General features: G+C 38.7%; 1 protein-coding gene across 1 annotated transcript in view; it reads right to left on the bottom strand.

Annotated features, from left to right (window-relative positions):
* The window catches only part of LOC307129956 (uncharacterized protein), a 236,371-nt gene that overhangs the window by 122,271 nt on the left and 101,688 nt on the right, over window positions 1-12,412 (bottom strand). The gene's annotated exons all lie outside the window — the stretch shown is intronic.

Here is a 12,412-nt window from a genome sequence, read left to right as displayed (position 1 = left end):
GCGTCATTACGTCAGTGAAAATCCGCTTTCTTCTAATTGGCTGATTGGATTGCTACCAAGTTCAATACCACTGTATCCCTTCTTACTTCACCACTCCGCAACAATTCAGCAGCAAAGTATTTTCTGAGGTGAGAAACTTTTTATTCAAGTATGAATTTCATTTTATTTATATGTTGACCTTATTTCAAATTACATGCATGAATTGTATACATTTGTGAAGAAACGACTGTAAAAAATATATATATTCTGACAGGATTTATTGTCAGAGAAGGGGTTCTGACTGGAAAAAATATTTTCTGAAGTAATTGTTGACCTTATTTCAAATTACATGCATGAATTTTATACATTTGTGAAGAAACGACTGTAAAAAAAATATATATTCTGACAGGATTTGTTGTCAGAGAATGGGTTCTGACTGGAAAAAATATTTTCTGAAGTAATTGTTGACTTTATTTCAAATTACATGCATGAATTTTATACATTTGTGAAGAAACGACTGTAAAAAAAAATATATTCTGACAGGATTTGTTGTCAGAGAATGGGTTCTGACTGGAAAAAATATTTTCTGAAGTAATTGTTGACCTTATTTCAAATTACATGCATGAATTTTTTACATTTGTGAAGAAACGACTGTAAAAAAAAAATATATTCTGACAGGATTTGTTGTCAGAGAATGGGTTCTGACTGGAAAAAATTTTTTCTGAAGTAATTGTTGACCTTATTTCAAATTACATGCATGAATTGTATACATTTGTGAAGAAATGACTGTAAAAATATATATATTCTGACAGGGAAAAAATGGAAGTGCCAATGGTTTGGTTGCTGCACAGCATTTTGTCGGAGATGGAGATGGTGAGGCAGCATCGGCGTCAGGCTCGCAGGAGGATTTTAATTTGTTGCCACCTCTGCCGTCAAAGACGTGGGATGGTAAGTAACGTTAACGCTCGTATCATCCATTTAAAAATAATTACATCCATTATATTGTGCGTTAAATTGACCAGCACTGTTTAAACACATTTGACTGTCAAATAATCTTTGAAAAAATTAATTGTCAAATTGACCCACAACATAATAGGAGTGTTAAGCTTATTGACTGGTAGCATTCTAGCTGGCTATATATGAAGTAAAAATTACAAGGTGAATCACCAGTAAAAGGGAACGGCTTTAAATCCCCCCTCTGCAAACCAGTTGACCCAATATGTTTAATAGTTTAACAAATATTAAATAAATGGCACAACTGAAATTATACTTAAACCTTTCTCTCTTCTACATGTTGTACAGGCTCGGCACTACTGTGCCATCAATGCCACAGTGCCAGTACTGCAGCGGTACTTTGGAGGGGAAGACACTCGGCCAGACTTCAGGTTGGGCAGAGAGGCCATGCAGCAGCTGATGGTGGCCCTGAAGACCGACAGGCAGCATGGATGGGGCCCGACCCTGGAGACACTCGTGTTCCTGTTCTGGCTGGCAACAGGTTCAGCCTACAGAGTTGTCTCCAGGGTCTTTAGCATGCCTCTTCCAACAGTGCACAGAATTGTCCACAAGATGGTGGATGAGGTGGTGGCTGTGCTCCCCCAATTTGTTCGCTTCCCTCGAACACACCACAAACCAACGGAGCTCCACCCGAATCCGGAGTTATTCCTTGGTTATGAACGACAACCAGTTAAGAAAAGGCGAAAACTTATCAGGTGCAAGGATAACTTGGAGGTAACGTTACAAGCTAACGCGAGTCAGACATCAGCTTCGACCAGCAACACTGAAGTGCAGAACGAACTGGAAAAGCCTGGTAAGTAATTAGTTTATGCGACATCTTTATTTCGCATGATGGCATGCATTAACAATGAAATACATGATTTATCCTTTAGCATTTAAAAAAAAAAGAGCCTAAATGTAGCCTAATGCACCGCACTGCTGAGCTTAAGTTGGCTAAAAGAGTAGTGATTATCTTCTCTGGGTGCCCAATTTAACTTACCCAGTTTGTGTTTCAATTGCTTACATAGATTACAGTGCATGCACCCACTCTGACACTACTCCGGAGACTTCATTCTTGGATGAGCGACAAACATCCACAACCCATGAGCATGGTAAGTTAGCCTAGTACAATGTTTTTTTCCCCAGTTAGATTCTAACCTGTATTATGCAAAACTATGTTGGTAGGTTAACCAGAGATGATAGTGAGTTAAGTGTCTAGGCTATACAGATAAACAAAAACAAAAAAAGGTTAGGCACCCCTGGTAATTTTTTTACAAAGTTTATTATCTGCTGGGCTTTTGAAGCAGTAACTTCCTTTGGATATGTTTTTGTACAAATAGTGATTTAAGATATGAAATGACATTTATAGAATGAACTTCAACAATTTTATATAATAACAATAATAGGTGCAAAAGTTACAACAGCCTGTAGATGCTTCCTCTGGCCACTGCTTAGTCCCTTGTGCCTGCTCAGCAGATGATAAACTGTAAATAGAGAGAGCGCGCGCGAGAGAGAGAGAGCTAGAGCCCCACGCGCGCGCATTCACTGTCTTTAAAACAACACATTTGTCTTTCCTTACTCTTGCTTTACACTTTCCTCACAATTTCAGTGTATCTCCCATCAAACTTAAGCCGCTCTGCCCCGTTGTTCTGCTGATGGAGTGGCATTGTAACACTTTTCTAGTAGCGTGTTCTTGAGAAGGAATAGAGGTTTTGTTTGAGATGCGTCCACTCTCTCTCTAAAGTCTTTGTGGGACTGATACTGTGGTGTGTTTGGGAGTTGACTGCCAACTGCCCTAGTCTCTCCCTCATATTTATCCTCTGCTTTGTGGTGCCTAAAATCTATCTGGCTCAGACGCTTGGGCTGAAGGTTCTTGGATGTCCCTTCATTCCATCTCCGCTGCGCGTCAGTACATGCAAGTCTTTGCACTAACCACTGCATTCTGGACCTGAATCAGACATAATGATATATTGTTGCTGATTACAGGTGAAATTTAAAAAATTTGAATATTGTGCAAAAGTTCATTAATTTCAGTAATTCAACATAAAAGGTTAAACTAATATATTATATAGACTCATAACATGCAAAGTGAGATATTTCAAGCCTTTATTTGTTAACATTTTTATTTTCATGTAATGAGTCTATATAATATATTAGTTTAACCTATTTAAAATACTGCACTATAACTGTATATATTTTTGCAAGGGGTATGTTTATAGTTTTCAATAATTTACAGATTTAATGTGCGACAAGACCGCTCTAACAGCCTAACGTTACCTTCCAAATGACAGCTGCTGCATGGCTACAAGATTTCCCTAGCCCTGCAATGCATGAACAGCCGACTGTTTCGATAATACCAATGGGCCTCGTCATTAACCAAGCAAGTTGCTTGGGCTTGTTGAGGCTCTGACTAGGCTCGTCTTCAGCCTTAAAGGGTTAGTTCACCCAAAAATGAAAATTCTGTCATTAATTACTCACCCTCATGTCGTTCGACAACCGTAAGACCTCCGTTCATATTCGGAACACAAATGAAGATATTTTTGTTGAAAGCTGATGGCTGAGAAAGGCTTCAGTACATTTACACTCCCAAGACCCATAAAAGGCACTTAAAACGTTATTACAAAGTCCATATCACCACAGTGACTCTACAGTAATTTTACGATGCGACGACAATAGTTTTTGTGCGCAAAAAAAAATCAAAATAACACCTTTATCCGACTTGTTCTTGTCTTCCTTGTGTGCCTCCTGCTTGTAAACAAATCGCTTCTGGGTCATGTGTCCGAACGCCGGATCTACGTCATAATCTCGCGCATGCGTCGTGGAGGCACACACGGAAGACAAGAACAAGTTGGATAAAGGTGTTATTTTGATTTATTTTTGCGTACAAAAACTATTGTCGTCGCATCGTAAAATTATTGTAGAGCCACTGTGGTGAGATGGACTTTGTAACAACGTTTTAAGTGCCTTTTATGGGTCTTGGGAGTGTAAATGTACTGAAGCCTTTCTCAGCCATCAGCTTTCAACAAAAATATCTTCATTTGTGTTCCGAATATGAACGGAGGTCTTACGGATGTCAAACAACATGAGGGTGAGTAATTAATGACAGAATTTTCATTTTTGGGTGAACTAACCCTTTAAGGAATATAAACTCGTCGTATTTTTTACACAGTATTTTTCCGATTTTGTTGCTGTGTAGATAGTTGTAAGCCTCTGTGCTCTTATAATTTCTTAATATCTCACCATCAACACCCTCATTAAGAACGAAATAGTTAATGATATCCACATAGCTAACGTCTGGCCACAATTTCATATCGTCTACCCATTCCGTTAAGGTAGACGGATGGGGCACTTTAACTGTACTATCACCAGTTCTTGTAAGATAGTCAGATCTATGCGACCATCTGGGAGATGTGATCATTGTGCCAGAGGCGTTGTTGTAAAAATCTACTCCTGAACCCTGATAATACCAAGCGTATCGCTGATAGCAGTATCTACAGACTAACGTAAACCGGAAGTTCGATACCGGCTTGTTCTACGTTGCCATAGCGATCATGGGAAAGGTCAGAGTTCGGGAAAGTTGTGCTCTGGCGCTTCTCTCTTCTGCGCATGCTCAGTGCGCGCTGTCATGTTTCTTAAAGGGGCCGCATTCAGTAAATCACATCGCACTGTTATGAAGCAAATACACTACACATATACAAAGGTAACGGTTCACTTTCAGCAGTTATTGTCTATGGGGCAGATTTCTGTTTGTTGTACATCAGATACAGATAAATGAACACAGTAGGCCTACATTACATTTATTTGAATGCATTAATGAGAGAGTAATGGTGTGTGTGAATTACTCATACCGTCTCTATTCATTATGAAGCTGTGGTTTGTACTTAAAAGGTATTAAAATACATGCCTATAATGGTTGAGTTTCTAAGCTATTTTAGTGACTGTACTTTAGTCACAGGACAGCGTTGACACTGCATTTCTGCGCGCGATCTTCACGTGATGTGCAAGCTTCTGTCTGAGTGTTTGTTTGTCACACAACATATCAGGCATTAGTTCAACATAATACACATCTGATGGTCTAAAATTGCTTTAATGTTCAAACTGGCAGGTCTTAAAACATACAAATGACAAAGCTTTGTGAGGACGCAAGTGAAAGAGGTCTGCCTTCAGGGCGCGCGCGCGTTGTCAGAGACGCAACACGGCTCGGCTCTCTGTGTCACAGAAAAAAGTTGAGCACTGAACGGATAAGTTTTCCGTATTGTTGTTTTTGAATAGTGCACAATCGCTTTAAATGTTCAAACTTGCAGGCCTTTAAACGCATTTACTTGACAAACTTTATGAGGATGAAAGTGAAATCGATCTGGCTTCGGGGCTTGTGCGCACCGTCTCTGCGAGGAGAGTGTGTGTGTGGCACCGCGTAGGCTATAAGAACGGCAATTAACTGACCTGTATAAACTGTGTAAAACATACAGTTACTATAGTAATTCTGGGCATCTATAAACAAAGATAACTGCTCCTGCATCTCTGTGTGCCTGCAAACTGCACTTGATGTGACTGACTAAAACTGAAATAACTGACATGGGAAAAATACGTTGGTTAGAGGTTCTCAATTTCGCTATCGATTATTTTTTGATTAATCGTACTAATATTAATATATATATATATATATGTGTCTCCCTTGCATCTGTGCATTTGATGATTGTCTTGACACTAATGACCATAATGAATGAGGTGAATTGACAGGTATGAAAGCAAGGCTGTGCCTGTCCCTCACAGCGTAGTTTTCATTCCTGTTAAAAATCAAAGATGGCGCTGATGTGAATGCTGCCTATAATATAATGTTTTTTTCGAATACCTTTCAGAATTTCTACTTCCTTATATCCTGTGGTCATTTCAGGACTAGCATCCTCCAATCCTTTGTAAAAAAATGAAAGAACTGAAAACAAAACTGAGCCATCAATTCCAAAAATTTCTGAATCGAACAGCTCTGAGGGGGCAGAGTTAATTTGCATGTTCATGAGGCATGGGTGTAGAGTTACATTCAAGCTATTTTAAGGCACAAAGACGTTTTTTTTCACAAGAATTTTTTTTTTTAAATGTCATTTTGTTGATCAAAGATGAGTTTTAAGTGATACAATTATTGACCACAGGGGGACTACAAGAGTTCCTTAAAGTTTCTTTAACATTTGAAATTATTTTCACACTGATTACATGTTTTTGGCTTCTGTTCTAGTTTTAAGTCTTGAGACATTCTGTTCGGTTTTCAACAATTACGTTTTTTTCAGCAGTTATGAAAAGAGTTTTCATAATTTTTCATATTTTCCAGCTTCTATTATTTTTTAACTACAGCTTCAATTATGATACTGGGCCTGATCATTTGGTTGACAATAATACTGTACATGACAAACATATTTATCACAGAGTATTAAGTATTAACGCTGTATTATGTGTCCTATAGACTAAACAAGTAATGCTTATGTGCTTGCCGTTACTGTTCTCAGTTTTTTTTTAAGTTAAAGCTACACTGTGTAACTTTTTTAGTCTATTCTTAGCTAAAAACACTTAGTTCTTTCAAAAATATATGTGCTCATTAATGTATATTTACTTCTTTCAAGTAATAAAGTATTCTCGTAAGTTTATAATATGCCATTGAAAATACATAAGGTAATGGGATCTAACGGTGGTCGCCATGTTGCCCCTCCATCTTGAAAGTACATCAGCCAAAGAGGGACATATCCGTAAATTCAAGCTTCGCCTTTCGCGTTTTAACCGGTTTTAATACTCAATGGCACTGTACAAAATTCTCTGCCTCGCGCATGTGCGCGTCAACTTGTTCAGACTTGTCTGGTGCATGTGCAGAGAGTTTTCATCTCAACAGCATCCAGTAACAGAGTTATACGGAGTTTTCCTGGCTTGTTTATTCCTCAAAAGTCTGTTTTTGCTTGTGTGGTATTTCTGTGCGTTAATAACTCCGTAAGTAATAATAGTTATTGTCATTGTAGATGTGTTTCAGAGTGTGTCATCGCGTAATTCAGTTGATGTCACCTCAGAAGTATACAACATACAACATACAATAGCGTAATGCTCACCTATTTGAATAATCATTCAGTTATTTTGTTATCAACAATGTTTATTCGTTTTTAGAAAATATTTGCTTGTAATGTATGTTGATGGAAATATGTATCAGGTCTGATCGGCATATTAACAATTGTTATACAGAGCGCACTGCAGTGCTAACGTTAAAGCGGTGCACACACTTTTGTAACCGGACACCGCTTGTTAGCAGCAGCAGCGGGGGCAGCTCCGCTCCTTTTAATGCAGCTGCATTTAGCGCCCATATATGGTACAATAAGCTCTGGTTTACGGTTACATTATACAAATGTAACTTATAAGTATAGTTATACAGTTCTTAATTGTGTATGTATATTTACCATTCTTATTTGTTCTCTCACAGAAACCACATTTATGTACATATCCACGCAAACCTGTTTATGCCTTGCAATTGGATGACTGAATAAACATTACTATCATCAAAGTTCACTCTGGATTAACTGCAGTTCTTTCTAGCCGAAGAATTAGGCCAGTTGAGTTCCAACCATCCCACTGCGCACAGAATATCCCACAGGCACCGTGTCGAATGTGGAGGAGTTTGAACTGGAAGCCATGTTAATCTTGGACTAAATCGGCCACCGTAGGAGTTGAAAGGAAATTGGAATTGAGAGGAACAGAAACTAAAATTCACTGGATGGTCATATACCTTTTCACCACTAGATGGGGGAAAATATCACAGTGTAGCTTTAACACAAAGATGATAAGAGTGTTGAGCATTTTATTTGAGGATGGTGTCGTGTAAGTGGCCCCAAAGTAAATAACTAATGATTTCTTACAACGGAAATTAATAAATCAAAAACTTACTTAAGCTGGATAATATGTTATGCTCGCTGATGAAAGGAATACAGAGAATCCAAATGCGAGTAACAAGAAAGGTTTATTGAACAATATTTCCTCAGAAATGTAGATCGTAATGGTCAGGAAGCAGGTCTCAGACGGATGGGTTGTGTGACGCAATGGGCAACGGTGCTCCGTGAAGATCCAAAACCCAGAAACCAGGGCACACAGCACGAACAGTCCAGAGTATACACATCCAGGGAGAACAACAGGGGAACACGAGACAAAACCCAGGAGAGCCTGCAAAGATCTGACAAACAGGACACTTTGGCAAACACATTAAATAGAGCGCAAAATTAGGCACATCTGGCGCTATATAGCGATCAGCAGCCAACAAGGTAACGCCCATCACACACTGACTCACACACACATACGTACACACAGCGCAAGGGCGAGTCAGTGAACACATGAACCATGACAGTACCCCTAAGTACGCCTCCTGGCGTTCCCAGGAGAACCTACCTGTTGATTGTAATCATCAATCAGGGAGTGATCCAGGATGTCCCTAGCAGGAACCCAACTTCTCTCCTCCGGACCGTAACCCTCCCAATTCACCAAATACTGGAATCCGTGTCCCCTCCGTCTCGTGTCCAAAATGTGTCAGCCCAAATAGGCTGGTTCCCCATCCCCATGAGACGCGGCGAGGGAGGAACCAAATCAGGCGGATTAATATGAGAATGAAAAATAGGTTTTATTTTGGAAACGTGGAAGACAGGATGGATTCTCCTGTAAGCAGGAGAAAATTTGAGGCGGACTGTCACTGGACTAAGGTCTTTAGTGACAGTAAATGGGGCAATGAATTTAGGTGCAAGTTTATTACAAACGGACCGGAAAGAAATATTCTTAGAAGAAAGCCATATCTTTTGACCTGCAACGTATACGGGAGGCGTCAGCCGGTGGCGATCGGCCAGAGCCTTAGTGCGCGCTCCCACCTGGAGAAGAGTCTCTCAGGCTCTTTTCCATGTGTGGCAACACGAAGACATGGGCAGAGGGGACCCTAGACTACACTTGTAACGCACGTTAGATAGCACTACTCTCACAGTAACTAGGTCACTATAGCAGCAACAACTATGGAGCAACGCGAAACGTGGGGATCTTTGGACCAGAATCAGAAGATTTGGATCGTCTCACTGAAGCAAAGGTAAGTAATAAGTGTAATAGTATAATCTAGTAAATGTCTCTAATCAATTTATCACACAGAATAAAGTATAATAAATAGAGTCAATCAAGTAGGGAAAAAAAATTATATTATAACGGTTCGACTGATTCTTTGACTTCAGTCAATCTTTTTTAAATTCTCAATGAAAGAAAATCAAAACAGAAATAACAACAAATGGTTTGAATAGTAAAGACCCAAAATATATTTAAACAAAAAAAACAAAACAAATATAAAAATTCAAACACCCAATAAGGATTCAAAATAATAAAATAAAATACTGAATTTCACAAAGTAAATTTCAAAGTCAGTGTCCGTTTCTCAAAAAACATTTAGTTTGTAAGGCTTGAAATCAGTTTCACAATAAACTTCAGGTTTTTGTTCAAACGTATTGTCCAGTTCAGTTTGAGTTCAGGGTCTCAATTTCAAGAATATGAGAGCAATGTCCAGCAAGACTGGAAAAAAAAGTTAAATCCAGGAGAAAAACACAAATGTTCGACCCACTGAAGATCCGGGTGGAGAGAGAAAAAAAAACTCAAAAATAGTTTGATCCTACCAGTTCGACAATTTCACACTCTTTTCTGTTTCCAGGCACGAGATGATGGAATGGCTCGCCAGTCCGAACGGAATACGGAGATTCAGCAAGGACAGGATTCAGGAACACAATTCTCAGTAAAGAAAGACAGTAAAAAAAAAAAAAACCCGGCCTTGCAACAACAAAGCCGAATTAAGCATTAATGTCACTGTCCAAATAAATCATTTACAATTCAATCAAACTCTGGCTCAATCGTTTACACGTGCATGAGAACACGCACACGCTAATCACCATGTGCTCAATTGAACACTAGGGCCTATGCACACTGTTAGCAAAGCTAGCACCACATGGTGCATAGTTCACAATAAGAAATTATTTCTGTCTAACACGTGAAATATTCTACAAACCTTTAAACATGACTATATACAAAGATTTAACACATTTAAAGCATTTTTGAAAACTTTTACATCACTCATTACCCTTTTAAATTCCATTTCATCTAACAATTCACAGTATTTGCAATCAAAACAACAGAATACACTTTTTTATAACAAAGTTTGTACTCACCAAGAAGAAATATAAATCAGTAACAAAAAAAAAAGATGTTTCTCCCCGAAAGAGACGTTGATTAACGTTATCCTTGCGTCTGTCTTGTCATGTCCTGTTCAAACTTCGTCACGTGTACACTATATTCTCATAACTTGACCTTCTAGAAGTTATAAATCACAGATTTAAGTTTAAACTTGCCAATAATCGATTGCTGGATTACTAAACAGAGGATTCTGATCATATATTGCGCAACTGCGTCTTCTCTCGCTCAAGTTCTTCTTCTTCTTCTTCTTCTGTTTTATGGCGGTTTGGCAAACCAACTTAAAAAGGTGCATTCCCGCCACCTACTGATCTGGAGTGTGAAGCTCACATATAGGCTACTTAATCATCTCTTTACCTTAAAAAAAAACAAAAAAAAACATTCAAATTCTATCCATTATTCCAATCCTTTTTAAATACTTCAACATTATTTCATATACCCTTGATTGCATTAACCCATTTCCTAATAGCACCTGCATCGATATATTATTTATTCCTATCATTTCTAATTCATGAGATAACTGAGATCTTTCACTTTCATATGCAACACATCTTAAAAGAATATGCTCTACCGTTTCTGGCAGACCACATTTGTCACAATAACCATTTTCATGTTTCCCCATCCTTTGCAGACTGTGATTTAATGTTGTATGCCCTATTCTCAATCTTGATATGATCACATCCTTCCTTCTATTGCCATACCTTTCAGCACCAACACATCCCTGAACCTGATATAAATGTCTTCCTTTTTGATCACAATCCCAAATTTTTTGCCATTTCTTTCTTACTTCAATCTTTATTAATCTCTTCATTTCAGCTTTACTTATTGAAACCGTAAATTCAACTTGATTTTGTTTCAGGGCTTTCTTTGCCAGCTGGTCCACTTCCTCATTCCCTTCCACTCCTACATGTGCCGGCACCCAAAGGAAATATACCAGTATACCCAACTGTCTTACTCTGTACAAACACTGTAATATTTCATATATTACGTCTTGTCGTGCTTCAGATTTTCCACTCTGTAAACTTTTAAGGGCAGCCATTGAATCTGAACATATCACTGATGTATTAGGTTGCACCTCCTCTATCCACTGTAAAGCTATACATATTGCAATTAATTCGGTAGTATATACTGAAATATGATCTGATACTCTCCTTGCGATTTTGACTTTAAATGTAGGTATATACATAGCTGCTGCTGTTCTTCCAGATTCTGGTTCTTTAGACCCATCAGTATATATCTGTAATACTGAAAAATATTTTTGATTAATATATTGTTGTATCATTGTTACTGTTGAAATGTTTATATCCTTATTTTTAATCTCATTATGTATATCTAGATCAACTAGTGGCATTTGAAACAACCATGGAGGAATTCGCTCAAGTTCACTCTCGTTCTGCCTGCTTGTGCGCAAACTTTTTGCAGGGGGCGGGGCTAACCTTTCACCTCACCAATGAGCAATGGTTTCAGGAGTATTTCTAATTTTAATTTATAGGAGCAATATTTCTGCATATTTCTTCTTTCTTTTATACATATTATAACTATAATAGTTAAATAAAATTGCCAATAAATACTAATGACCTAGGTTAATGACCTGGGTTACACACTCAAACAGCAAGAGGCCCGTGGCAGATACTGGTAAGGAGTTGTGAGCATATGCTACCTATGATACCCCTTTTCCACCAAGGCAGTGCTAGAGCTAGATCGGAGCCAGAGCCTAGTTTCAAATCGGTTCTTTGTGTTTCCACACCCAAAGCCCCAGCTCCGAGCCAGGAAAAGTGGATCTTAAGTAGCACCAAAACAATGCTGGGCTAGAAGTAAGAACTGATTACGTCAGGCGCTGGGGACGGGGTCAACAAGACCAACACAAACTTGAGATCCGCTATTGTTGAAATAGCAGCTAATGGAGCTAACAGCTGCTTCTCGTTTGTAATCTCCGTCTATACAAATTACGGCGAACTGCATGAATGCGTTGGATTCGCCGTGTTTTTGTTGTGTTTTGGTGCCGATGTAGGATCGTAAAGCCATGTGAATCAATAGTAACGCAACGTTTGCATTGTTGATGGAAGGCTTGTTCGCAGCGGTGCTGTGCAGACCGATCGCCGTGTGACAACGAGTCCAGTGAGAGCATACGACTCCTTATGCTTTTGATTCACTCATGTTTTTTTTTATATATCATACGTGGATCGGTCTGCGCAGCGCCGATGCATCTCGAACA

This window comes from Gobio gobio, assembly GCF_949357685.1.
Source record: "Gobio gobio genome assembly, chromosome: 8".
NCBI lineage: Eukaryota > Metazoa > Chordata > Actinopteri > Cypriniformes > Gobionidae > Gobio > Gobio gobio.
Note: the sequence above shows the minus strand (reverse complement) of the source record. Positions and strands in the feature narration are given on the sequence as shown.